At 46.6% G+C, this 26,173-nt stretch overlaps 3 long non-coding RNA genes across 4 annotated transcripts; all 3 read left to right on the forward strand.

The window, feature by feature from the left end:
- The first annotated feature begins 11,124 nt into the window (after positions 1 to 11,124).
- On the forward strand, positions 11,125 to 14,850 carry LOC119268027. Its single transcript, XR_005132796.1, has 9 exons — positions 11,125 to 11,651; positions 11,731 to 12,692; positions 13,034 to 13,122; positions 13,326 to 13,374; positions 13,544 to 13,710; positions 13,878 to 13,946; positions 14,039 to 14,107; positions 14,202 to 14,694; positions 14,770 to 14,850. It is a non-coding gene; the product is annotated as an uncharacterized LOC119268027 (long non-coding RNA).
- Positions 14,851 to 15,416: 566 nt separating this feature from the next.
- Positions 15,417 to 15,958, forward strand: LOC119268028. Of its 2 annotated transcripts, none has more exons than XR_005132797.1 (3): positions 15,417 to 15,499; positions 15,728 to 15,787; positions 15,905 to 15,947. It is a non-coding gene; the product is annotated as an uncharacterized LOC119268028 (long non-coding RNA). The 2 variants fall into 2 exon arrangements; XR_005132798.1 differs by having other exon boundaries at positions 15,420 to 15,499; positions 15,712 to 15,787; positions 15,905 to 15,958.
- Positions 15,959 to 17,722: 1,764 nt separating this feature from the next.
- Positions 17,723 to 19,188, forward strand: LOC119271522. Its single transcript, XR_005134576.1, has 4 exons — positions 17,723 to 17,809; positions 17,902 to 17,977; positions 18,097 to 18,701; positions 19,007 to 19,188. It is a non-coding gene; the product is annotated as an uncharacterized LOC119271522 (long non-coding RNA).
- Positions 19,189 to 26,173: the final 6,985 nt, after the last annotated feature.

The following is a 26,173-nucleotide window of genomic DNA, read 5'->3' on the forward strand; positions in this document are numbered from 1 at the left end:
AGCCAAGCGCAAAGTTTAATAGTACTACTACTATAGTCTATAAAGGTACGTATTATACTAGTACTAGGAACCCGGTGGAGGAGCGTCTGCACTCTTATTATAATTTTAAAATGTGATAAAGCAATCTTTAACACATTTGGTTCTCTTCGAGGGTTCTCGCATGTGATAATGGAAGTTGATTGCATGGAACACTCGCCACAATTCTCACTTAATTCTGGCTCATATCCTGTTACAAATAGTAGCGCTCGGTAATATTTCCTCTCTTTTTGTTATTCAGCATGTAAACAGGTCAGCAAACCTTGCAGCGCATCTTCCTGTGAACCGTGCTTGCTGCACTTTGAATGTGGCCGAGAGCTGGTTTGATGAAACACCTCGCTTCCTACTTCCTTTTTTGCAGGGTACCTTGCTTCCTAGTGACCAGTGTCTTGGCTGATCGTCCTAAGAATGCTTATATATGAATAAAGCTCTCTCATTTGCCTGCAAAAAAGATTAAGCCATATTAACCAGAAAGGAGGGAGTATGGACTAGCACTACTTTTTGGTGTGCCCCGTCAACTCGCAGAACGAGGAGAAGCTTGGAGGATAAGGTGAAGCTCGCCTACGCCTTTTGACTAATGCAACCTACCCTCGGTGGACATGCATCAGTCCATTCGGTGTCAGATTGTCAGAGGCATACATTGTAGTACCCAACATGCGGAGTACCATCATTGTTCGACTTCACGAAGAGGTGAAGAGCCAAGAGCAGTAGTACAAGTAGTACTACTACTAGAACCGCATGGTGGAGCATCTGTACTCTTATTTTTTTCTCTAATAAAGTACACGTTTATTCCGGAGAAGGGCGGAAAACGACAGCCCAACATGTAATGAATGATATCGATCAACCAACCATGCTCGAATATATCTTGGCCTCCGTGCGAGCCCGTCTGTGTGTTCTCGCTCCTCGTCTCTCTCAAGGAACGGCGGGTTGGCTCTTTGCCGTCAATTGAGATCGGTTTGCTCACACTCTTGTCCCACATGTCAGTGATATGCCAAGAGGAGGTGCGTTGACCGACCGGCCATCCGCATACTTGGTTTTGCACCTTCATACTACTCCTCCCTCCGTCATAGTTTACAGGGCGCGCTTCATTATGATGCATTTCTCTCAATGCATTTCCACCACCAGAGAGACTTTAGACGCATTTGGTTTAATGCTCAATTAATTAGGGCGTGGTAACCGCAATCAAGTCCACAATTTTCTCTCCATGTACCGTACTACTATGGAGTGGAGTAAATGCATGCATGTGTGTACCCGGGGTGGAAGCACTGCATGCATGTGTGTACGCATTATTCCCTATAGTAATAGACGCCATGCTATAAGTACCAATGCTATTTTTCAGGCCGATCGCTAGTCGCCTTGGTCCCACAGATTTTTTTCTTTTTTCTGAAGCACGTTGTATAAACAGTGACGGATGGAGTAGTATGAGCGGATTCAAAGAAGAGCGTATTGATGGTTGCTTCTTCAGAGCAACTTACAGTGGGAAAGGTGGGGCTTATGATTTGACTGCTCATTACTCACTATTAATGCGGTGCAACGACCGGGCTGAGTCTCCCATGCGGTCATGCACTACCCCCTCAGTTCTTAAATATACTCCGGAGTATTTGTCTTTCTAGAGATTTCAACGAGTGACTACTCAAATATTTGTCTTTTTAGAGATTTCAAATGGACCGGCACATACGAATGTATATAGACATATTTTAGAGTGTAGATTCACTCATTTTGCTCCGTATGTGCCGGTCCACGAGAAGGACAAATAGAATATTTAGGAACAGAGGGAGTACACATACGAAGCAAAATGAGTGAATCCACACTCTAAAATATGCCCGTTTGAAATTTGTAAAAAGACAAATATTTAGGAACGAAGGAGTATAATTTTGTGCATGGCACATGGACCCGGATGATGAAGAGGCTTCTGGCAATGCTATCAAGCTTCCATCATTTGTTTACATAATTGACGTACTATACAAATAATTTTCCAATGACATGAAATTGTACAATGGTGTGAGCTTTCAGCTTTTGTTTCGCGTGTCTTGCCATCGATGCTCTTTCAGAAACAATAAAAAACTAACTTCCTTGCTAATGCATGTCAATTATTAGCAGATCAGAGCTAATAATTACATCACAACTGAAGACAGAGTTGTGAGAAGGTGTTAAATTAAAATTGATCCATGCTTTCATTGGCAGCAACGTCCCCCCAGCTCTGTCTAAATCAACAAGGCATGTTGGGAAAAAAGCAGCTGTCTGGAGCATGCAACATTCCGATCATTTTGTGCAGTTCCACTAAAATAGAGCTGAGCGTCCCTGTTCCAAAGATATTAAGTGTGATTACGATAATAGAGGACAACTGATGAAATAATAAACACACAAATAGAAGCCGGTCACCTTTGTAGTCTCTCTTAAGACTAACTAGTTGGAGAAGATTAGGCTCGGTTTTAGATGAGGAGGATAGAGCAAAACCAATCTCCGTTTGTGCAGTCGCACTGAAATGTAGAGACGTTGGCCGTGTGACATTTTAGTACAACTGCACAAAACACTCTTAAGAAAAAAATGATTTGTATAGTTCACCAAAAGGTCGCAATAGCAACGAGGTGAAATGGATAGCCCTGTTTGCAAAAAAGAGGTAGAAAGGAAACATTTACTGGCCAATAACAGTTGATGACACATGCGACAAAAAATAAGAAGCATATTCCTTGTCCTAAGGGAAGATAACAACAGGGTTGTGTTTGTCTAAAACGGTGTGAGGACGAGAATGCGATATGGAAAGTACGCCGAACGAGCTATGTTTTGGGCAAAGAACTATGAAGATCCACATGCAGCGACGTGGGAAGACAGGCAGTGGAGCAAGGCCGGAGGGGATACCTGGAGGTCGTCGGGATGTAACTAGGTGAGCGGCGGCGAGCGAAATCTGCGAGCAGGTGGCATAGGCCCTGCCGCGCCGGAGCTTGGTCAGAGAGAATGGCGTGTACCGCAGATCGGGGCGTGCTGCCTCGGCGCCGTCGAACGGAGAAACGATGCACTTCCTCCCTTTCCCCCGATGGACGGGATGCGGCCGGATCAGTGACCAACGGTGAGAGAGGGAGAGGCCACCGCACTCCCTTTCCCCCAAAGGACGGGATGCGGCCGGATCAGTGACCAACGGTGAGAGAGAGAGGCCACCGCAGCCTTGTGTGAGATACTCTGAAGAGCGACAAACCAGGCAGGCAGGCTCCATTGTATATAGTGAGCGGACTACCTTTTTCTCCATAAAAAACATTTTATATTCTGTGTACGTGTCGTTGAGCACTATAACTTTATTTAAAAATAACGCGGCAACGCGGCAAGTCGAACTTTGTTTCGTGCACGCGTGGTACATGACCTCCCTAGGTAAACAACCGCTACAGGCGTTCAAATTAGCACGTGGGCTGCCATTTCGTAAAGAAATGAGCTCCACCGTGTACCTGCGCGGGTGTGGCTGGGCACGAAGCATGAGTACGTGCACATTGCACCTATTCTCTTCTTGTATACGTACACCACCTATGTGGGGTTGTGTGAGAGAGATACAAACCTAGAGAGATATAGTGTGTGGGTTCTTGAGAGTTTTTTTGGGGGGGGGGGCTCAATCGAAAAATGTAACATATGCAATGTGTGTGAAATAGAGTCCTGGATATAACATATATATAGAGGGGGCGTTCCACGAGAAGAGAGTGGAGGTATCATCGGCTTGAGGTGTCCATAGAATCGAAGAGAGGGATGATGTGTGTGTGTGTGCGCGCGCGTGATCGATAAAGAGTGCCATCGAATTTGTGTGTGCCCACGTCAAAGATATAGAGTGGCTGGCCTACTGGAACGTGAGATGGGACGTGTGCAGTTTGTCTCTGTGGCATGGATACCTACCTGCAGCGCTCGACTATCAGTGTGTGGTGGGGGAGGAGGGAGGCCCAATTAACTATAGAGGTACAATGGCTGGTATATGTGTTGACGAGGAGAGAGGCCTACCTCATGTATTAAGGAGATCGATCTGCCTCATGTATTAAGGGAGATCGACCGGCATCCATGCATATGTGCATTAGAGGAATAAGGTTGGGAGAGAGACAGAGCTAGAGTGTTGGAGGGGGTGGTAGTGGAGTTGCTTCTAACAAATGGTGGGATAGGCTTGCCAGACAAACGGAGGGCACGCCCGCAATATGAATAAGAGAGGAGATGGCTGCTTGTTGTCTGTGCACGTGCGTGTGAGAGACGGGTCAGGAGGCATGCACGAATGATGAGGGGGGACGATGTGGCTGTGGTAAGCAGACGTAACTACATAGGAAGATCAATCACCCTTTGTTAGAGAAAGGAGAGACATAACTTGTGAGGTACGTCGATGGATGGAGGGTAGTTAAAGTCGATCTAGGTATATGTTGGGAGATCGATCGGTATACATGCATGTGTGTGTTAGAAGCAAATGAGGCACGACGAGAAGGATAGAGAGAGAGAGAGGAATGCATGTAGGAGGTGGTGCGAGAGGCATACTATATCATGGGGGGAGGAGTGTGCGAGTACGAGAACGATGAAAAGAGTGGTGGGAGTGAGGCATGGGCGGTGACAAGAGAAGAGGGGAAGCTTGTGTTTGTGCTAGGCACACCTGGCTAGAGAGGCATATCGATCGATGTGTGCCGTAAAGAAGGAGCTGGGGGGGCCTACACACACCGTGGGTGAATGACCTAAAGTGAAAAGACGAATTTGCGTGATGGAGCTAGAGAATGCCGAGGGAGGATGAGAGCGATGCGGGCGTGTGCATGCACAAGAGAAAGTTAGCGCTAGCTACAAAGATAAGAGGGTTGTGTGGGTGTAAAAGACAAATAGAGATCATATATACTTCATTATAAAAAGCGAATTCAAATATTTGAAGAATTTATCATAGTGTTTCAAACCGACGCATGTGTGAATACATATAACGGTGATACACATGGTGTGGTTATGAACATGTTATACTACATTTAATATATTTTATCTCTACTCTTATAAAAAACGGAGTTGTGGATGATGGTGTGCCTTCCATCCTGCATTATAGGCCATCCGACTTATATCTGACGGATAGCAAGGAAACTATGATGGTTGAAGTTGGCAACAATCATGATTGTAGATTCTTATTGAAATAGAGAAACGAATTCAAATTTAGTTCAAATTGCAGCGGTAGTATAGACATTTGGAATGCACTCAAATGTTGGTATGAGTAGGTTACATGCATTATACAGCAAGCAAAAAAATTTAATCGGACATAACATGGATTCATACTCCCTCCTTCCATCTATATAAGGCGTAATGAGATTTTTAAGACCGCCTTTGACTATTGACAAGATTAATAGTACATGACATGCATAATGTGAAAATTATATCATTGAAAGAAACTTTCACAGACGAATTTAACGGTGTGCTTTGTGTAAGTTGCATGCCATATATCGTTGCTCTAATATTTGGTCAAAGCTAGCATCGAAAAGCGCATTAGGATCTATATAGATGGAAGGAGGGAGTAGCTTTGAATAGCATTTGTATAGTAAAATGGGGCAAGACTCTCTCTTTATGTGGTGTGAATAGTTTTACTTTTTTTGTTTTCTTTTTGGTTGAGGGAAGTGAGAATTGATTTGGTACGTACAAGTACAATATTACTACATGTTACACTTGTCCCTAAAATTTAACCGCGTCTTGTTATATCCCAAAAATTCAGATATCGTGCTCCCAAAACAGGCGCCTTCGCAACCCGCGCCTTGCTATCCTGAAATTACAACATGCGCGAAAACTCCCTCCAGCTGCCAAATCCCGACACGTGAAATCCCCCTTCTAACCCTGAGCCGAAAGGGCCGCTAGTTCAAATCGGTGGGATGTACTTTTGTAACACACCCTACATTTTGCACAAGCGCGTCCCTAAGTCATGCTTCACCCCCTCCCATCACCCCCTTTTCGCCATTGGAAATCCCAGGCCGCCATAACCTCTCCGCTCCAGCCGCGAAACCCCACCCTCCTCTGTCCGCCACGTCACCGCTGCCCAGCCGGAGCCTCTTCCCCGACGAGGTCGTCCACCGCAACAGCTCGACATCCCTCGTCCACCTCCCCGAATGAGGATCCGTCATCCATCTCGCCGTCCCGCCGGTTCAGTCGCCCCATCCTCCACCTCCAAGGAGCTGCTCTGACGATCGCCTCGTCTATCGCGGCTGCTCCATCCCCACAGCGTCGCCTTAACCTACTCCACCGAAACCGCATCATCCTCACCGACTCCTCGGACGAAGCCGAGGCCTACTCGGTGCCACCAAAGAGGTTGTACACTCATCGCATCGCACCTTCTCCTTAACTCGACCTCCCGGCGCTGACGGTGCTCCATCCCGCACTCCCATGGAGTGGCTACCTTGAAGCCGGCGCCGTGGGCGACATCTCCACGGCGGCTCTCCCCCAGTGCGAGGCCCCTTCGGCGGCGGCGTCCATACCAGTCGGATCTGCTGCTGCTACTTTGGCTCTCGCTCGCTCGCTTGCGCTGCTGCTGCTGCTCCAGCTCTCGCTCGATCGCTCGCTCGCCCAGCTCCTGCTGCTGCTCTCCTCCTCGCTCGTGCTACTACTCTGCTATGATTAAGCCACACTTCAGTCGACTGAATCGACTTTTGGGTCAGTCGATTTTCAGGGCTTGGGGGGCTTGCCGGAGTTAAGAAGAACCACCCGCAGCGGGGACGGGGGCTCGCTGGAGAGGTACCTCACTATCAATCTTAGGGTTTAGGGTGGGGGCGGGGGGCCTAGAGGGCTGGCCGGGGCGGCGGTGGCGAGTTGTTTCAGGGCGGCGAGGCGGCACTGGGGCCGACGGTTCGGCCGGTGGGGGCTGGCGGCTCAGGGGGGTTTAGGTTGAAGATGAATTGCAGGCCCTCCCTAAACTACATGTAAAGTGCCTCTCTACTACCATTGCGTTCAGTTTCGACAGTAGCATTCAGATTCCACAATAAATTTCAGTTTCGATAGTTAAATTCAGAGTCAACAGTTTTTACCTCATCTGTTGTAGTCAGTTGGTTTTGGTGATGTTAATTTTACATCCATTTTACATCATTTATTGGAGATGCTATTAGAATCCCACTTGAGATTGACGATGTTTGTCTTGTGCTGCTTCAACCTTGACGTCTTACGGCTCATCAGAGCTGCTCCAATGACAGAACGATCCATCACAACAGAGCAGTGCCCTGGACGCCGTCTACAGATTCCTCAGATCTTCCTCCACACCTCCGACGGCCACCTTTGCCTCAACTGCTTCAGCGACCAACCCAATGATTCTGAGGTCAACACGGCTACGACAAAGAGGTTGTACACTTGTTGCATCACTTATTACTATACATTCACGTCGATCCATTAGGGCTATTTTGGTTCAACGGAAAAACGTCGATCCACTGGTTGTTACCATCACTTTAAATTTCGGCATGCTCTCCTTGCATAATGTCACCATATTTTTTTGTATGCATATCAGATATTGTACACACTTTTGCTGAACATGTAGAGAAAAAGAGAAGAGTTTTGCGCGGCAATACAATGTCATGCAGACATCGCTCGATGGTGAGTTCAATGGCAAACCCTCCCCACCCCTCTCAAGATTGTAATCCAGAGGAAGATATCTGTTCTGAGGTGGATTCAGACGCCGCTGACCACTCCTATTTACCCCCCAAGGTGTTTGCCCTACCTTGGCATGATGATGTTAGTCATATCATGCATATGTTGCCTTGCAGTGCCTACTTTTGACATCATATATGTCATCTGCTTAGTTTAGACATGTTCTGTAATGCCACCTGTTTAGTTTCTATATCATATATGGGAATTATGTAGTCTCATGTCTTTTAGCCAGCCATGATATATGTGAAATGTGCAATGCCATTCTGTTTAACCAGGCATCATATATTTGAATGATATGTTGCCCATCCTTTTCTTCATTACATTTCCATTTGTCGATAATATTTGTACATTAAACTACTCTTCCTGTGAATCAGCCATTTGGGTGGGAGATGGAAAAATCTGGAGTGAAAACAAGGCCTTCAGAGCAGACAGTGCTACCTGTCGAAGCAGATCTCTTGTTGGGTCCCGATAGCTCCTCGGAGATGGATTCAGAGACAGATGACCAGTCCTATTCCCCCACTGAGGTGTATGCTCTAACTTGGCACGGTTATACTGCTCATATCATGCATACGGTGTCTTGCATTGCATAGTTTAGACATCATATACACAATATTCAACACCATGTTCTTAGTTAAGACATCATATCGAATGCCCTCCGTTTAGCATATAAATCACATATGTGAATTAAATGATGCAATACTGATTACTTAGATAACATGTAGGTGAATTATGTCATGCGATCCTGTTAGTTATTCATCATATCTTTGAATTATGTTATGCTATGCTATCCAGTTTAGATAGACATCATATATGTGAAGTTATGTCATGCTATCCGTTTTAATTAAACAATATACATGTCAACTATTTCATGCACTCTTTTTTCCACACTATCTATTGCATCTGTCTCTCATACAATGTATGTACATTCAACTATGTTTCCTGTTTATCAGCCATTTGAATTTAGAGCGGGTGATGCCAGTATCTAGCGGACTAAAAACACGGTCTTCAAATAAAACAGTGCTACCTCTTGGTGGAGATAGCACCCCGGTTGTACATGCACAAGAACCAGCCCTACCACACATAACCCAAACTCTCACAGATTGTACCCCTACTGTGATGGACAGAGAACCAGCTTCACCCAATCTAACCCCAACCCCAGCCGATAGTAACCCAGTTCCTATTGACACAACACCATCTCCACCATAGAGCTCCCAAACAAGAGCAGTTAGTAAGGCAGCTCCAGTGCCCAAAGGGCCAGTACTATCACGGCGAACCCCAACTCCACCATTTAGTACGCCTATTCCTGTGGAGGAAGCACAACTAGCTAGTCGTAGTTTAGCATCTATTGCATTTGATGTTATTAAATCGTATGTGCGTATCTTCCCATCTTAGAAATATTATACTGAAGATGAAGGAAAATGCCAGTTGCAGGTGTTTGTTCAGGAGTTATGTGTAAGTAATGTTATTCATGGCAATTATTTTGCTTCGTCCCATACATCCTACCTCCATGATGGTTATAATACAACAATTTTTCCCATTTTTCTCTATAGAGAAGGACCAATTTGAAAACTCAGGATGAGGTACCCTGTGCTAATACCCCTGCTATCTTCAAGAATGCTTGGTGGCAGTATCAGAATTACCTGAAGAAAACGTACTTCACCGGCAAAGAAACTCATCAAATTCCCTTAAGTTCTCCTGAGACGCATTTACTGGACAATGACTGGGAACGCCTTGTTTTGTACTGGTCCCGAACCAAGAATGTGGTAAGGTCTATGAGCTCATTTTCTATTTTTAAGTATTATATTCTTGCGTCTTACTATACTCTGTTCATGTAGAACAAGTGCCTAAACCCGAAGAACAACTGTTCTAATTTAAGATTCCATCGCTATCATAGTTCAAAAAAGCGCTAGGCGTTAATTGTGCGTTTTGCCACCGCCTTGCGCTTTACTGACCAAAGCGCATACTTATGCACAGTTATGCACAGATTATGCGTAGTTATGCGCAATGCGTTTTTCCAACGCCTAGAGCCTAGGCGCGCTTAAGCGCTCGCTTAGGCGCACCTTTTTTAACTATGATTGCTTTGCTCTTGTATCACTGTATTTACTCATACAAACTTATTTTTAATTTGAAGGATCCAATCGAAACTCCAATGGCACAGCAGGTATATTCACGCATATTTCTTTAACAGGTTTGCTCTTAGCAATAGCTCTGTTGATTTCAATTTCAATTGTGTATACAGTTGACTTTCATATCATGCACATTACTAGCATCACAACAGAGCCAATAGTGTTGTTGTACATGTAGACCCGTGGTACCCATCTGAAATCTTGTTGTGCCATGTAGTTTTCCACACTTTGTATTCTTTCACTGCTGCTTTGTCTTTAACTGATATGATTTGAACCGTGTCTCTATTTTGATTTGGCAAGACAATGCAGTGACCATAGGACATAGATATATGTTTGTTTGATGCTTTTATTATGTACTAGTACTTGGCAATAGAAGACTTGGTAGTTTAATCCTGTCCACCTTACTAATGAACTGGTTCACCAAAATGAGTTTCATATACTAGTACATGCTAAACTTGTTATGTGGCTGCTTGTTTCTTCTTTTAGAATGCTGATAGAATATTGGGGAAGAGTGCCTTATTAAGCAATGGTAAAGGAAGTAATGCAGATAAGGTTCAGGATAGTGACACATCCTTGTTGGTCTCCAACAAAGCTGATAAAACAGCTAAGGAAGGCTATCTTGAAGACAGCGAGACAACCCCAAAGTCCTGTCTTGGTTTAGTGTTCAAGTTACTGGCCACTACCGCTTGCACAAGCTATTCAAACTCACTGTCTGAATCGGTTCGGTTTCTTGAGTATCAACTACAAGCTGAGAGACCTCGATCAGCTGTGCTGCGACAAGAAGCGGAAGGACTGTGGAAGTCCTTGGAGCATTTAGATGCATACTTTCTGGTGCAACAGAAAGCGTTGGAGGATTTTAGTGCCAAACAGGACAAAGCTAATCAGCTTGCTAAGCTTATTAGCTGCATGGTGAATATCCAGGATAACATTTCTTGAGCTCTTCTAAAGTTGTTTAAGTCATGCTCTTGTTTTGCTACCGTGTTTATTTGCACTGGTGGCCAATTTTGAGGGCCAGTGTATGTAATGTGCTGCTTTGTTCCCTATATTTGCACTGGTGGCAAACTTTGATGTCCAGTGGATGTAATCTCTACTCCTAATGAAGCAGTTGGTAGTCTTCGCCGGTCAATTTTCGTCCCACCAGAGACGGGTTTTTCATCCTCCATCCCAACTCCCGCGTCACCTCGATTCCCACCTCCGCCCTCGAATCAGGAAATAAAAATCGGTATGCTCCCACTATGTCTAGTGCTAAACCCTCCGGTTCATCGAAAAAAACCCGCGCCTAAAAAATTCTACGACGGTTAAGCTACGAAGAAAGACCTACGCCCCGACCGCCGCCCGCGGGTCGCCCGCTCCCTCGTGACCCTGTTGCTCCCTCCTCGATCTCGATCTGGATCGAGGGGACGAGGAGCTCCGGCCTCCTCCTCGCCCCGCTGCTGCGTCCGGCGCCGCCACGGCCTCTGGAGCACGGCGCGGACGAGGAACCCACCCACGGTGTGCGAGGGGTCTCTTCCCGTACGTCAAGGCATCCCTCCTCACGTTTCCTCTTTCGGCATCACGGGCCGCCGCCGCACTCCCTTCCCCGGCTGCCCCGCGGGCTTCTATCTCTCCCAGCTCCGCTACCGCGCCCCGTCTTCCATCTCTACATGAATCGCTGTTGTGGAAGCCATACCCCACCGCGCCACCCGGCGGCCATCCGGGTACGCCGTGTCCGGGATGATGGAGTTGAGTCGGCCAGGTCCCTGTTCCCGTCGGCATCTTCTGCATCGGGACCCGTGGGGGCAAGCTGCGCGCTGCTCATCTACGTCGATGGCGTCGGCGCGGCCTTCCCCTGCCAAGACCGGCGGCTCCTTGGCTGGATCCTCTCCTCTCCTCTCTTCCACCCCTCGTCGTCGGGTAAGTCGTAGGTATTGTATTCGTAATCGGTTCCAATCTCGCACCCCTGATTCACTGTTCTTCATTTGATTCATTTCAGGTGCTCCTTCCGTCGATGTCAAGGTCTTAGTCTCGGTGATTTCTCCTTGTATGTTCTGTTGATATTGGTACCATGTTCTGAAACTTGCTGCTTTGGAAAGGGTGTGGTTTCAGTTTTGATGGTTCTGTTCAATTCAAGGTGATTCGGTAATGTTCTGCGTACAAAGTGCTTCCTATTTTTGCGGTGAAAAACAGCGTGTTGGAGATAGTTCAGACATTGAAAATCTGACAGTATTTTCTTCTTCTTTTGATCCCGTTTCTTCATAGTTAGTCAGACTCAATAAGAATTAGAGAAAGTTGGAAAGAGGTTTGTTAGGTCGGAACTGATATATTTGCTTTCTCCTAGCATCCTATACATATCATTTTATATGACGGGGATTGTGCTATATTACCATGTTATAAAGGTAGAGCTAGGATATGTCTTTCTTGAACTGTGTGGACATGCTCATGGCAGAGGTGCTCTGTTTGCATGTTTCTTGAAGTAAAGTGGAGAAACTATTGAATTGTGTCTTCAGAAATAGTATACTGTTGATGTGTCTTCAGATGCTGGTTACTGTGTTGGAATCTACCAATCCTTCTGATCATTGTGTTTTTCTGGGCCTGTAGGTCTACGCCAAACCCCAGGGCAGGGTGGTTCGAACACCAGTGCAGTATGGGCTGGGACGGACATCATCTTGTCTCTGTCTCTACTAATTCAAATTACACGTAACTTATTCACTCAAAAAAATTACATGTAATTTATTCAGTTCTAGAGCAGCCAAGGGCGGGGCATCGCACCGACGACAGTGAATGCAATGAGGGTGAGATGCCGATGTTCGTGCCGGCGCCGGAGACCGTGAACACATGTCGGGGCAAGGTGCTGGTGTCAGCGACGTCGCCCGTGTTGGCCCCTTGAGTTTTGGACCTGCCGCGCTCTGGTTCTAGAAGCTGCCATTCCCATCGAGCCCCTCCAGCAGCCTTCAGGTGAGCGCACAGCTTCTGCTCCATTAACGCAAGCATCCAGGGGTTCGACTGCACGGGCAGGAGCTCAGCTTGATTCACTTGCATATGTCTTTTTTCCTTTGTGGGCAGGAGCTCAGCTTTGTGATCAGTCATTTAAAGTATTTGAGAAACTTGAAGGGAAGCACATGGCAAAGCCATAATTACCTTTTAGTTATATTTCAAGTTGTAGGAAAGTTGAAATCAATCTGAAAGCAGCTTTCTATTGTAGATATTTTATTAGTGGCTTGAAGACTTCCAACTCTGTTTGATGTTATAGAAATAGTGAGGTTATGCCACAATGCTGATAGACTTGGTACTTGTAGGATGGAGAGGAGAAGACTGAAAAGGATGTTGATATGAGGAATTCAAGGAAGTGGAAGAGGAAGAAAGTTCCGATGATGGTGATAATTAGGTTAGTACCTTAGAACTTTATATGCACTGAGGTTTTCTTTGGGGGTAGAAAATTGGGTTTTAAAAGGTTCATCATTTTGGTAAAATTGTGTATTGTATGTGTGCTCCTTCGCATCAACATATATGAAATGGATAGACCAGCTGATGCATAACTTAGTTGTCATCCATATTGTCAAGTTTAACTCATATATTCTCGCTCTGCAGAATATCAAGTTTGACGACGATGATGATTGGAACCAAGAGGAGGAAGTACGTAAGTTTCCATCTATTCATATGGATGTTACCCTCGATGTACTGTGACCAAATATGTAATGCCTGGTTTGGTTTAATTATTTTCTTGTGTATCACTAGATAATCAGTTAACAAGTGTTGACCATGGTGCATTGATCTTATTTAGTTGTGGTTTTGTATGCCTCCCCCAGCTGCCGCTAAAACCCACCAAAAAATTAGCAAGAAAATTGATGGTGGGAGCTAGCACTGCCAGCAGTGCCTCCTTTAGGATTTGAAAATCGTTAATCCTATCTTTGCTTGCATGTGACTGATGGTGATGCTACACAAGTTCTGAAGGCAGTGCCCTCCCCTTCAGCAGGTAACACGGATATATTAAAAACATTTTAACTTTCTGACATATTAGTTCATTTTTTTGCATAGTACCTAGCAAATTCAGAAAGTGCACAAACAGATCTCATCAATATTTTGTGTTTTGCTTGTTCAGTCTTTTGAGGTAACTTCTATTGTGCATTCCATTCTCTTCAGGAGATCTTGCTGTTTCTGCATGGCACAACTGGATTAAATATGCTACAGCAAGCGAAGGAGTTCAACGATGTAATTGCCACTCTGCTGTTCTGATGCTTGATTCATCAGCTATGTTTCTATTGGATACTAATAATGAGGGACTTTCTTGGGGTTCATACCAGGTTGTTGGAATCAAAGGATTCATCCTAACGAAATTAGACAGGACTGCTCGTGTTGGCTGTGTGTTACGGGTGATTTCCAGTCCTTTATTGTAACAGATACAAATTCCAGTCCTGGATCTTAAATATACGACAACTAAACTTGCTGACCTGAATCCTGTCTCAGGTGAGTGTTCATAGACGAAGTTGGAGTTCCAGCCAAGTTTGTTGGTGTCGGCGAAGGGGTGGAAGATCTCCAACCTTTTGATTGAGAAGCATTTGTTGAAGTCATTTTCCCATAAATTTGACCCAGTTATTAGTGTTTCTCATGTAACAAGATTTTGGCTAACATGCTACTCCCTTCGTTTCTAAATATGTCTTTTTAGGAATTCTAATATGGACTGCATACGAAGAAAAATGAGTGAATCTACACTCTAGAATATGTCTACATTTATTCGTATGTAGTCCATATTCAAATCACTAAGAAGACCTATATTTAGGAATGGAGGGAGTAGAACTTGGTAGAAGCAATTTTTTCAACAATTACAGTTTTTTTGGTTCAGTCGTCGACTCGTCTGCCTGACTTGTTTCTGTCGTTGATCCTAACTATTCATACAGAAACAGAAGCAAGTACGGCCACAACCTCCAATACTACTACGACTGATGGCTATCCTCTACCCGTGAGTGTTATGCAAATTTGCATAATTTAACTCCAGTGACATGGATCTCATTATGTGGTAATTTTGTTTATGTAGAAATTGATGCGCTGGAATTAGTAAATCTGTTATCTTGTTTACAAGTGTGGTGATGCCGATTGTAGAAATTGGGCAATGTGGGATCTCCTATCCTCGTGCTGGTTTGATTTCTCTTTGTTCATCTGACTCAGGAATCATGAGGCTATTCATGTCCAACTGAACACAAGCCTTTTTTAATACTTTTTCAATATATGCTACTTATGCTTATCTATGCTGAAACTACATCTGCAAGGCACGGTTTGTCCTGCGTTCCAGATCGATGCCGCTTTATTCATGGGTTGGGTTGCCAGTTTCAAGCCACTTAATTTTCGGGTTGCGATTGTTGTCAGTGTTTTTGAATAGTACAAATCAATGATCCTGCTTCTGTAGGTTCTGACCTGGTAGTATCATGTATGTACTCAACAAAACGTGAACTGTCTGCCATGGTAGTATTATGATTCCTGGCTACCATGGTAGTATTATCTATAGTGTTGGCCAGCATGTTTATTTCACAATTTTACAAATATATCTTTTCTTCGTTTTGTGTTGGAAAGTTAAGCATAAACCATTTAACAAATTCAACAGTATGACTCATGCTCATCTCCATGTCAATGCTAGGAGGAGAAAAACTGCATTCAGAGGGTTACGGAATGGCATGGTTAGTGATCATGGGTGGGTTACCTCCCAGGAGCAGATGACTGGCATGGTTAGTGATCACTAGGCCATGAATCTCATGGATCGCATGATACAGGTACATCAAGGAAATTGTAATAAGTTCATGGCACAACATATAATTTAACGTTAGCTTTCTACATTAAATATCAGGAAAAAATTCTTGCAATTCATTTACATGATGGTCAAGAAATACCTGTTAAATGAATCTTAACAATAAACACTATAGTCGTCTACATTTAGTTTGCTTTTCTATTGCTGGGTAGTCTTCTTATGCCATCATTTTCTTAGTATTTTTACGGTGCAGGTATCTGGTCCAGATCCGACGGAGACAAGCAAAATCGTGTCGCTGCTTCTTCTTTTGATTGTAAGTGAATCCTTTCATGACAGTGCTATTTTTTGTTGTATTAATACTGCATCTGATTCACACACTTCATCTATCCTTGTTTGAGAAATTGTGCATGTTTTTGCTTCATTGGTCCAGGAAAATCCAGGTGAAATCTTTCAGGAACTCAGGACGACACGCATTGATTATATTCATTGTGATGGCCGTTGCCGCCACAGCTACCATGGGTACAAGCAACTTCTATTTCGCTCGTCGCCGGAAACCACCGCCCAGATCCATCTCTTCTCAACCATGCCGACGTGGTGGTCAGGGGCGCTTACAACTTGTGAGGGCCTGCGTTCTTGCTGTTGATCCGTGATGGCATGGCCTCCCCACGCCCTAGCTTTGGGTCTGCCAGCAGAGGGAGAGGGGGACGACCTCTGTCGCTCCTTCTCTCTAGCCTCTTCATCTTGATGAAGCTGTAGGAGTAGAGGGGCACGCGCGTGATGGATCTGCTCCAAGCACCTCAAGCCACGTATCTTCAAGGTGATCACTTCATCCACATTCAATCTCAGTTCCCGCGTTTACTCCGAGGAGAGTTCAAAAGCAGCAGGAGCAGTTGTTCTACTGCTGGTCGGAGGGAGAGCTTGGCAAGGGAGATAGAGGGAGCTCTACAACCACAATCTTGGCATACAACCCGATGGCATCATGCCCACATAAGCTTCTTCCATGTAACAATTCTTGCACTTGATGGTCTTTTACTGTTAGAGCTTACGAAATCTTAGATGTTGCTGACAAAAGACCGAGATACACTATTTCAGACTATATATTATTCAGCAAGTACGTTCACAAAATTTTTTGGTCTCAGCAGGTTGGTGTTCATGTACAGGTTGCCATATGAGAATATACTTCGTATTCATCAAATCTCAGAACAAATGATCCATTCCGATCATAACTATTCCAAAAGCATTGATAGGGTTTTTTAAACATCAAGATATCTGAATATTGATCTCAGCAGTGTCCAAAATCCAAATGGTTATGTTTGTTCAGATTTTCCTCATTTTTATGTTCTTTGAATTAAAGTAGTTCTTGAGGTTAATAATAAATGATTGTTGGTAACTTAACTAGCTCCTGAGAATAATTTGTGATATAGCTTGCTCCTATATTTGCCATTAACAACGTTGCTTGTGGAGAGTAATAAGGATTTATCTAGCTCATGTATGTATGAGCCTGAGACGGAGAGGACAACGGTTGTGGCTCCATTGATGATAGTGGTTGCGATGCAGAGCCGTATGAATGGACAGCAGGCAAGCCAAGCACTCCCTGGGAATCGCCGTGATTCTGGAATGGGTGGCGGGTCCCTGCCCCTACCACCCATGAAGCTGACAACGATCACGTGGCATCGTGCGGCGGCTGCGGAGGAGAGGGAGGCATGAGGGGGAGACTTGTAAGCGAGAACCCGCACGGAGGAGGAAGGAGACGCCTCAGGTGGAGATGATGACGATGGCCGTGCCTCCATCGCTGGCGGCGGTCATGACGTGCAGCTGCAGGACTAGACATCAGACAGGCGGAGTCGTTTCTGGGAGTTGCTTGCTTTGGTGGTGCTCTTGGGTTTACGATTTCAATATAATCCTATGTCGGAGTGGAAGGTTAATGTTATTTCTCTGATATCACAATGTATCTTCTTGGCTCAGGTATTGAGAAAGTAGCATTTTCGCAGATGTATTTACTTAGTTTGATAAGATGGTGAAAATATCTGTAATTCAGACATGACAGAGAGTCAAATTTAAAAGTATCTTTTATAGTCATAGCTAGCTTACTTTGGTTTACTTGGTCCATGTAGAGCTGGAATCTCGGAGCTACACTTTCAACCGGCTTGCTTTGAAAATCAAGTAAAATGAAAAGAATAGAGGTTTCAATTGTAGCAATAGTTTAGTAGTGCTACAGATCTGTGGAGCAGGCAAGAATTATTGGTCAACCTTATAGCTTCTTATAGTTTCTATTTGTCATCTAGATGTTGTACATCATGTACAGATCTATTTAAGAAGGATTGTTGTACATCAGGTACAGCCTCTTATAGGTTCTATTTGTCATCTAGATGTCTAAGATGTTTGGTCTGATGATCTCCCTTCACATTTGCTTGTTTAAACAAACAGGAATTAAAGTTTACGGAATGCGAGAAAAATATATGCATAACTGGATCTGTGATTCGGTGATTTTTTGAATGTGAAGGTGCATTCTTACAAATTTTCTGCTCATGTTAGTTTAGCCCCTGGCTGCATTATACAGACAGCATATTTAGATACTTTTGATTCTAAAGATCTCTGACATGATCATATTGTTATTTTCAGCTTTTGGATTTGCATATAATGCTGACACCACATGGACTCTGAAGGAAGTTGTGCTAACTGCTAAGCTTTCCCTGCTTTTCCAGCTTGTGTGTTTCATTGATGGAGGAGGTATAAATCTGTTCCTTAAAGCGAGCAAATCAAAACAAAAATGCAGGAGGTATCCGACAACATTGACGAACGCTACACCATTCCACTTAGACCTGAGGGTAACATCAAAGGATGCCACCGGCAGCAGAGATCAACAAGTTCTTCACCGTCGGGGAGAAGGTGGAGGTCGAATGTTTCACCGTCAAGTGCAGACTTATCATTCAGCTACAGTCACTTGATCATCGTCACAGACACCGCCACACTAAGAATTGTGCAGCTGCTCTACTTTCAGGTACAAAATTGGACATCATGTGGGGTGTTATGCTCAACCCCAGCCAGTTCAAAGGCAACACTGGTGGTGGTCCTCTGAGTATGCATATGACATAGAGTGGGCACTGCAATAATACATGCTAATAGGCGCAGTTTCATCTCGAGCAGACGAGAACTGCAATAGTACATGCTACTCTCAGCGACTACTAACGTGAAGTTGCACTCAGGCTCTCGCATATACTAAAGAGGTACTGTCGATAAGTATCACCATTTAGTTTTTTTACAATCTATAGATTTATTTATATGAAAAATATTGATCTCAAGGATAACATTGTAGATTCCTCTATTCCTTCTGCTAATGTGACTGTAGCAACAGTCGCTCCCGTTCAAACTTTTTTTAGGGAAACTACAACATGCATTTTGCTCACCTGAACATTAAATTAAGGAATGCAGAAGGTTCGGGGCCTGTGCGAATTATTCAAATTTTATATTTGTGTGAATGGAGAAACACCTAAATTAGGCGGCAGAGTATAATTTACGCTCGTGGTTGCAGTGCGGCTTTTGGACATCCTTAGCACGATAAGCGCAAACACGAAGATTAGACGCCACCTTGGATTCGTCTGGTTGTTAACTTGTGGTCATTAACCACATATATATTGTGCTCTGCCCATATGCTCTAGAGCAAACAAGCAATGATAGTGGACTGCAGTTTCTGGGGTATCACACCCATTTAAACTGATGGTTCAAGTTCAGGTCGGCCTTCCTTTTTTCCTTAAGATCTTTCTGTTTTAAGAATTTTACTATTATAATTATACTATTATATATTTATTTAGATATATGTTCAAATATTATTTTAGTTCACACGAAAATACAAAGGATGCAGGAGAAATCACAATTTCTCTCTTTCCTGATATCATTGTCTGAATTTGTTTACCATGTTTTCTCTATTTCCTTCCTTACAGCAGCGTCATCAATGGAACAAATAAAGTCTTGATAACTAGAAGGCCATTCCAATTCCAGTATGGTAAATATTCGATGGATGACAAAGGGTCCCGAGGGAGCTCGTTTGTGCTGACAACACTCAGCATATTCTGCAAATATCCTCTGAGTTCACCATCCATGAGCTGCAAGTCATGTTTTCTGGTGCTACAAGTATAAAAAGGTTCATGCTTTGTGGTATTAACCTTTTGTGCTGTTGTTCCAATACCTTTTGGAGTTTTGGCCTAAAAGGGCTCTCTGGAACACTGAGACAAAGAGAGCTAAAATTTGGAGTATGATTAAGCAGTCCAGTCAGCGTTACTAATCCCCACTTGAGCTTGGCTGTATTTCGTGGCTTAATGTTTGAGATTCTATGTATAGCAAAAAATATGTGCAGAATTTCATTTAAGTTTGAAAGCCAATCGATTCCATGCTTTGAGCTGGTAAGTGGTCCCTGTTCTAAATTGGTATTTGGATCCCAAACATAACTCCCTATGAACATATAAGGAAATTTTAGTTCTGAAACGACACTTGCTGTACATGCCATATTGCTATATGAGGGTGCTGCTATGTACATTTATAGATGCTTGCATTTGACTTCCGTTTTGATGTAACAATATACATGTGGTTCGTTGTCAATACTGTTGGGAGACCTTGTTAAAAGTTTATGTACAACATTTAAAATTGGGTTTTCTTTTTTTTTTTCACTGAATTATATACCCTTGTACATGTGAAACCCTACAATTTCTTTATATCATGGAGGAGTTCTCTGTGTTGCAGACCCTCAGCATATTCTACGAATATCATCGAATTCACCATCCATGAGTGGCAAGTCATGTTTCCAATTTTCTGGTTTTATAAGTAAAAAAATGTTCATATTCCATGGATGAGACCCTACAATGTATTTAGAACATCCGATCCACACATGTCTAATTTTGAGCCATGGGTAGAACCATAATCATGAAAGGCGTCTCCATGAGTTGATGCCACATGATATGAGGGTACAAGGTAACTTTGATTGCATCTTCAAATCAATGAACCAAAAGGGAGTAAATAATAAACAGGGTTTGTTTAAAAAAATATCAATCAGGATACAATCTTCTTTGTGACTGTTATTAAAATTGACCATCAAGATGATATTTTTGTGTCTACATGATCATATTATGAGCCCGTAGCAACGCACGGGCACTCTACTAGTATGTGTAATAGCGGTAATAGGCTAGCGTTAATTGCTTGCTTATTTATTTTCTTGTTGTCTTGTTTAGTTGTTTGCTTGTAGTCACTACAGTTCTTTTTCTGTTTTTTTCTAGTGGCCACAATAGCCTATTTCTGGTAACTAGGCTAAAATAATCATGGCAACACACGGACTGTTGTAACCATGGGCCTCCTGCAGGCCGTATGATCCATGGGCCTTCGTCTGGCTGTAGCATCCATCGGCCTTCTATACGGGCCTTAGGGTCCATGGGCCTTCTATGGGCCGTAGGGTCCATGGGCCTTCTACGGGCCGTACGACCCATGGGCCTTCTACGGGTCATACTATCTATGGGCCTCATACGGGCCATAGGATCCACGGGCCTTCTACGGGGCGTATCATCATTTCGCCAATCATGGGTCGTACTATTCGTGGACCATAACGGGCCATTAATAGGCCGTATTTGATAACTTTATGAAAACAGCCCAATGGGTTTTTTTGACATGAAAACGGCCCAACGTATTAACGGTCCGCAAATGGGCCGACTGTAACGACAGGCTGAATTTGGCCCACAAGCAGAAAATGACAGTAACAGGCTGCTTGTAACCGAATGCTGCAAATGAGCCCAAGAATCAATTGGCCCTTAGAAGGCCGAAAGATAACTTGGGCTGGAAATGGCCCAATGGAATAACGGGCCATTAATGGGTATAAAGTGATACACTGTTCATTACGGGCCAGTTTCACCACGGGCCATTAATGGGCCAAGAGTTACAAAGGTCCTCATATGGGCCGAAAGAAGTCATGGGCCACACATGGGCCGGAAGTTAAAACGGGCTGAATCATATTGGATGGCCCAGATGACGCTACTGGGCCTAATTCGGATAGGGCGTAACGGGCCCTGGGTTAGCGGGCTGTAAATGGGCTATATGCGAACAGGCCGTTAACAGGATTTCCGTGGGCCGGCCCGCCACCTTTTGACCAAGTCAAACAGGCCGGCCTTTTCACAGGAATGGGCCTCTGTTGGGCGGTGCCACGTGTCGTCGTATCATAGGCGCCTTCGGTCCAATGAGCGGATGACATCTGTCCCAACGGTGAGCCAACACGTGTTTCCTCCAGCCAATGATGATTTTACACGTGAAAAATCCCCATTGGTCGGGGCTGTTAACGGGTTATCAGATCCAAAACCCGACCCGATAGCTTAACGGCGTTCCATTACGGTGGATGCCACGTGTCGGTCACCCTTGACGAAAGCACTTCTGTGACAAAAAACGCAGCACAGGTATGACTATCTTGATTCTGTCATAAAATCGTCATGGATGTACATGCATGACAAAAAACGCGACCTACTGTGACAAACACGTATCATCACGGAAGTGTATTTTTTTGTGGCGGGGCCCTCGCGTGGCGACATGCAGTAAGGCTCGCGCCTACGAAGGTCTCCGCTCGTAACACTCTCACGTAATAACGAGTGGGGTTGTACATGCCCCGGAGTCTCCGGAGTGCCGCCCTCGGGCCTCGGGGGCTCCCACCCACATCCTAGTGGAAGCAGCATGCTCCGCGCTGGCTGTCGACACTGTCCCCCAATGACTATGCTCACAACCAGTGAAAGCACTTAGCTTCGCGCTGGTGGGAAGACAGGAAGACTAGCTAGGTACCGAACGCGGCCATTCGCTTTCATCCCCTTTTTTGTAGCTTGATTTGCTGCTTTTTGGATTTGAACTTGGAATCTTGTTTTCGTTGTCAAGTTGGGGGAGTCTTCTTGCTCGAGTGATTTTCTTGCGTATTGGTTGCGTGCTATGTTTCGAGGCTTGCGCCTGCTGCCCCTTCCCCTGCGAGCGCCTCGCGAGTGGGGGCTAGGCGTGGTATGCGCACAACGACCATGCTCAGGCAGGCCCAGATGGTGGCAGCCTCCTCCCAGGACCAAGAGCGCAATCTCCGCAGGGCCATTGCGCGCACGCCCTGCCAAGGTCTGGCACTCACTCCTCGCGAGGCCCTCTCAGGCAGACCAGCAGGCTCCTCGGGAGATCTAACCCTCACGAGCCCCCAGGGGGCCCCTCTCAGGATCAAGGCGCGTCGAAAACCACAAAACTAGTTCAAGGCCCGCTGGGACAAGGTAAATTACAGCAGCAGAGCCTACTGAGGGGCTCATGCACCTACAGAAGCACGTTCAAGTCTAGCCTGAAAAGAAAATATAACAATAACTTACTTACACGAGGGGCCTCCCCTACGAAATGCTCTCACACCTCTAGAGGTCGTGTCCAAGTCTTTACGTGCAGGCTAAAGCGAAGTAGCGCAAGCTCAATCAGACATGTCACTCGCGGCGTCGCGCAGATCGCTCTCGTACCCACCGCTGGCGCTGTTGCTGGCATCGTCTTCAGCGTCATCAACCACATTGCCTTCATCCGCCACGACCACCGCCGCGTCATCCTCGGTTGCGAAGGCCCTGACCAGAGCGTCCACGTTATCGTCCACCCGGTGCGCCAGGTTGTCCTAGATGGCCCTGGGCAATGGGGCGATGGTTGTGTCAAAGTTGACGTGGGGATCGATGTTCTAGAGATGGCCGAAGACGCGGGAGAACGCGCGTCCGAGGAGGCCTTGGATCCTTTCTTCAACAAGCCCGCGAGCCCTCACGACCCGATTCTCCAGGCGCATCCCGACATCGGTAAAGAAACGGAGATGGCTGGCACAGTCTTCCACATGGGGATGAGGGACGCGCTCCTCGCAAATGGTGCCCAGTGCGCGGTTGGCCCTCACTCTGAGGGCCTAGAGCATGGGAGTGTGCTCACGCTGCAACGTCTATCGACGACACACCTCCTCCTGATTCTACTGCACAAGGGACTCGGTGGCATAAACCCGTCGTTGGAGCGAAAGTAGTTCAGCATGCGCAGAGGTCATCTCGGCCTGGGCGGAGGTCAGGGCCGCCGCGACGGTGCTCTCACGCTGCTCCGCTTCGTCCAGCCTTGACCTGAGGGCGGTGGCCCTGCCTTCAGCCTTGGCCTCCAGGAGCATTAACTTCAGGTCATGCACATTGGTAAGATCCGCGCGAGCCTTCGCGACCCTACGGTCGACCTCCTCCCGAATCCCGACCTCGTGCGCGTTGACGGTGTCTTCTGCTAGGGCCACCTGGCGCTCCCTTGTCTCCAACTATTCAAGCTCAAGGCTGCGCTTCAAGGCCTCCAGTAGAAGCACCTCCTCGTGCTCCAGGATCTCTTTCTCTTGGAAGGCGCCCACTTCATCGACGCCAAGGCGGTGCTGCGCGCCTCGACCTGCTGCTCCAAGGCAGCATTCAAGAACTGGAGCTCTCGTTCATGCTCCTCGGCGATCTCGCGGCGGCGATCGGCCTCCCTGGCTTCTTCCAAGGCCCGAGCGCTGGCTTCGCGCGAGGTCGCAAGGGATGCCTCGGCCTTCGTGCTAGCGCGCTCGCGTTGGAGACGCCCGAAGTTGATGGCCACCTTCAGTTGATGCGATTCGTTCACCAGCCAAAGTCCCTACGTCTCAAGGCGGGCGTCGACATCCACAAGCTCTTCCCCAAGCCAGCTTAGCGCAACCATCGCATCCCAGAAGAGCTCGTGACAGACAGGGCCATGCCCACGCGCAAGCTCCAACGCGTGGCTGGGTCCATGCTCTACAACTGGGATTGTTGGGGAAGCCCGAGTCGCATCACCTGCCCCAAGCAGAGGGCGGAGGCCGGCGCCTTCCCTGCGGTCTCTCAGGCCTCGACGCCTTGCGAAGCGGAGCCTCGCTGCTCAAGGACGAGGCCGAGGCCGCCTAGCTGCGGGTGATGACCAGTGGAGGGGACCTCAGCATGCTTCCAGCGCCCCAGGCAGGACCACGAAGCTGGGACAACAAGAGCGCGGGGTCAAGGCACCCGACCAGCACATCTACTTCCCCTAGAAGGCCTCGCGCGGCGCGCAGCAGTCTGGCAGGGAGCGCTCAGGACCAGCAAAGGGCCTGGGGTGGGCGAAGGTCGCTTCTCGGAAGATTTCGCCACCATGGCTGAAGGGACCCTGAAGAATTGCGGTCAGGAGGAGAAGCAGCACTCAGGAGATTACGAGGATAAGGTACTCACTCGTCTATGGCAATGTACTTCCTCTGCTTCAATGGCCGGGAGGCGTCACCGCTGCAGCTTGGAGGCCCCTTCCTCTTGCGGAGCTCTTCGAAGTCCAGTCGAAGCTGACCGAAGGCCCGAATACGGTCGCCAGTGTCAGGCGTGGTTCCTGAGGAGGCGACCTCAGGAGTGTGGGGCTGCGTCGACTTCTTGGTCCCTTCTTCGTGACGACTCGCCGGGGCCTCAGGGGCTTCATCCTTAGCTGCATCGGACCGCATCAGCCCCCCGACTGCTTCCTCAGAGCGGCTCTCTTGAGCCCCAGAGGTCGTCACTCCAGGAGCCCCGAGCAATGACGGTTCTTCAGCAGCCGCGTCGCTAGTGCTCGACAACGATCACCCCCCTGCGCCAACTTCTAGGGTGAGCACTGCGCTAGCGGCGGGCAATGGAACCACGAAGGCAGGGTTCTCTCGAGGCCCTTCAAGGCCGACTGAGCGCAGTCCCCATTCATCGAATGGAGGCACCTGCCTCACGAACTCCACCTTATTCGAGCAGCAGTACAAGAGGCAGCCCTCTGGTTGGCTGGCGTCGGGTCACCCATCAGGAGCTCAAGCACAGTGCGCTGTGCCTCAGGAGGAAGCTCGGGCGCGTGAAGCCTTATGAGGTCCTCGCTGCTGAAGAATGTCCACATCGGTCGGGAGTGGCGCTGGAGCGGAACGATGCGGCGTCTGATGAACTCCTTTACCCCATGGGCGCTGTCACCCCGAGATCCTTCATCCTGGTCAGCCGATGCCAAACATGGGCGAGCCACGGGTCAGCGAACCTCACGTGCCCCTAGCTGGAGCTGGGGACAGCGGGTGCCATTGGAAGTAAGAGCAGGGGTGTTGGTGTCAAAACCGGCAGACCTCGGGTAGGGGGCCCCGAACTGTGCGTCTAGGCCGGATGGTAACAGGAGGCAAGGGACACGAAGTTTTACCCAGGTTCGGGCCCTCTCGATGGAGGTAAAACCCTATGTCCTGCTTGATTAATACTGATGATATGGGTAGTACAAGAGTGGATCTACCACGAGATCGGAGAGGCTAAACCCTAGAAGCTAGCCTATGGTATGATTGTTGTTGTGTATGTTGTCCTACGGACTAAAACCCTCTGGTTTATATAGACACCGGAGAGGGTTAGGGTTACACAAAGTCGGTTACAATGGTAGGAAATCTGCATATCCGTATCGCCAAGCTTGCCTTCCATGCCAAGGAAAGTCCCTTCCGGACACGGGACGAAGTCTTCAATCTTGTATCTTCATAGTCCAGGAGTCCGGCTGAAGGTATAGTCTGGCCATCCGGACACCCCCTAATCCAGGACTCCCTCAGTAGCCCCTGAACCAGGTTTCAATGACGACGAGTCCGGCGTGCAGATTGTCTTCGGCATTGCAAAGCGGGTTCCTCCTCCAAGTACTTCATAGAAGATTTTGAACACAAAGATAGTGTCCGGCTCTGCAAAATAAGTTTCCA

The sequence above is a fragment of the Triticum dicoccoides genome, chromosome 3A (genome assembly GCF_002162155.2).
Source record: "Triticum dicoccoides isolate Atlit2015 ecotype Zavitan chromosome 3A, WEW_v2.0, whole genome shotgun sequence".
NCBI classification, from domain to species: Eukaryota; Viridiplantae; Streptophyta; class Magnoliopsida; order Poales; family Poaceae; genus Triticum; species Triticum dicoccoides.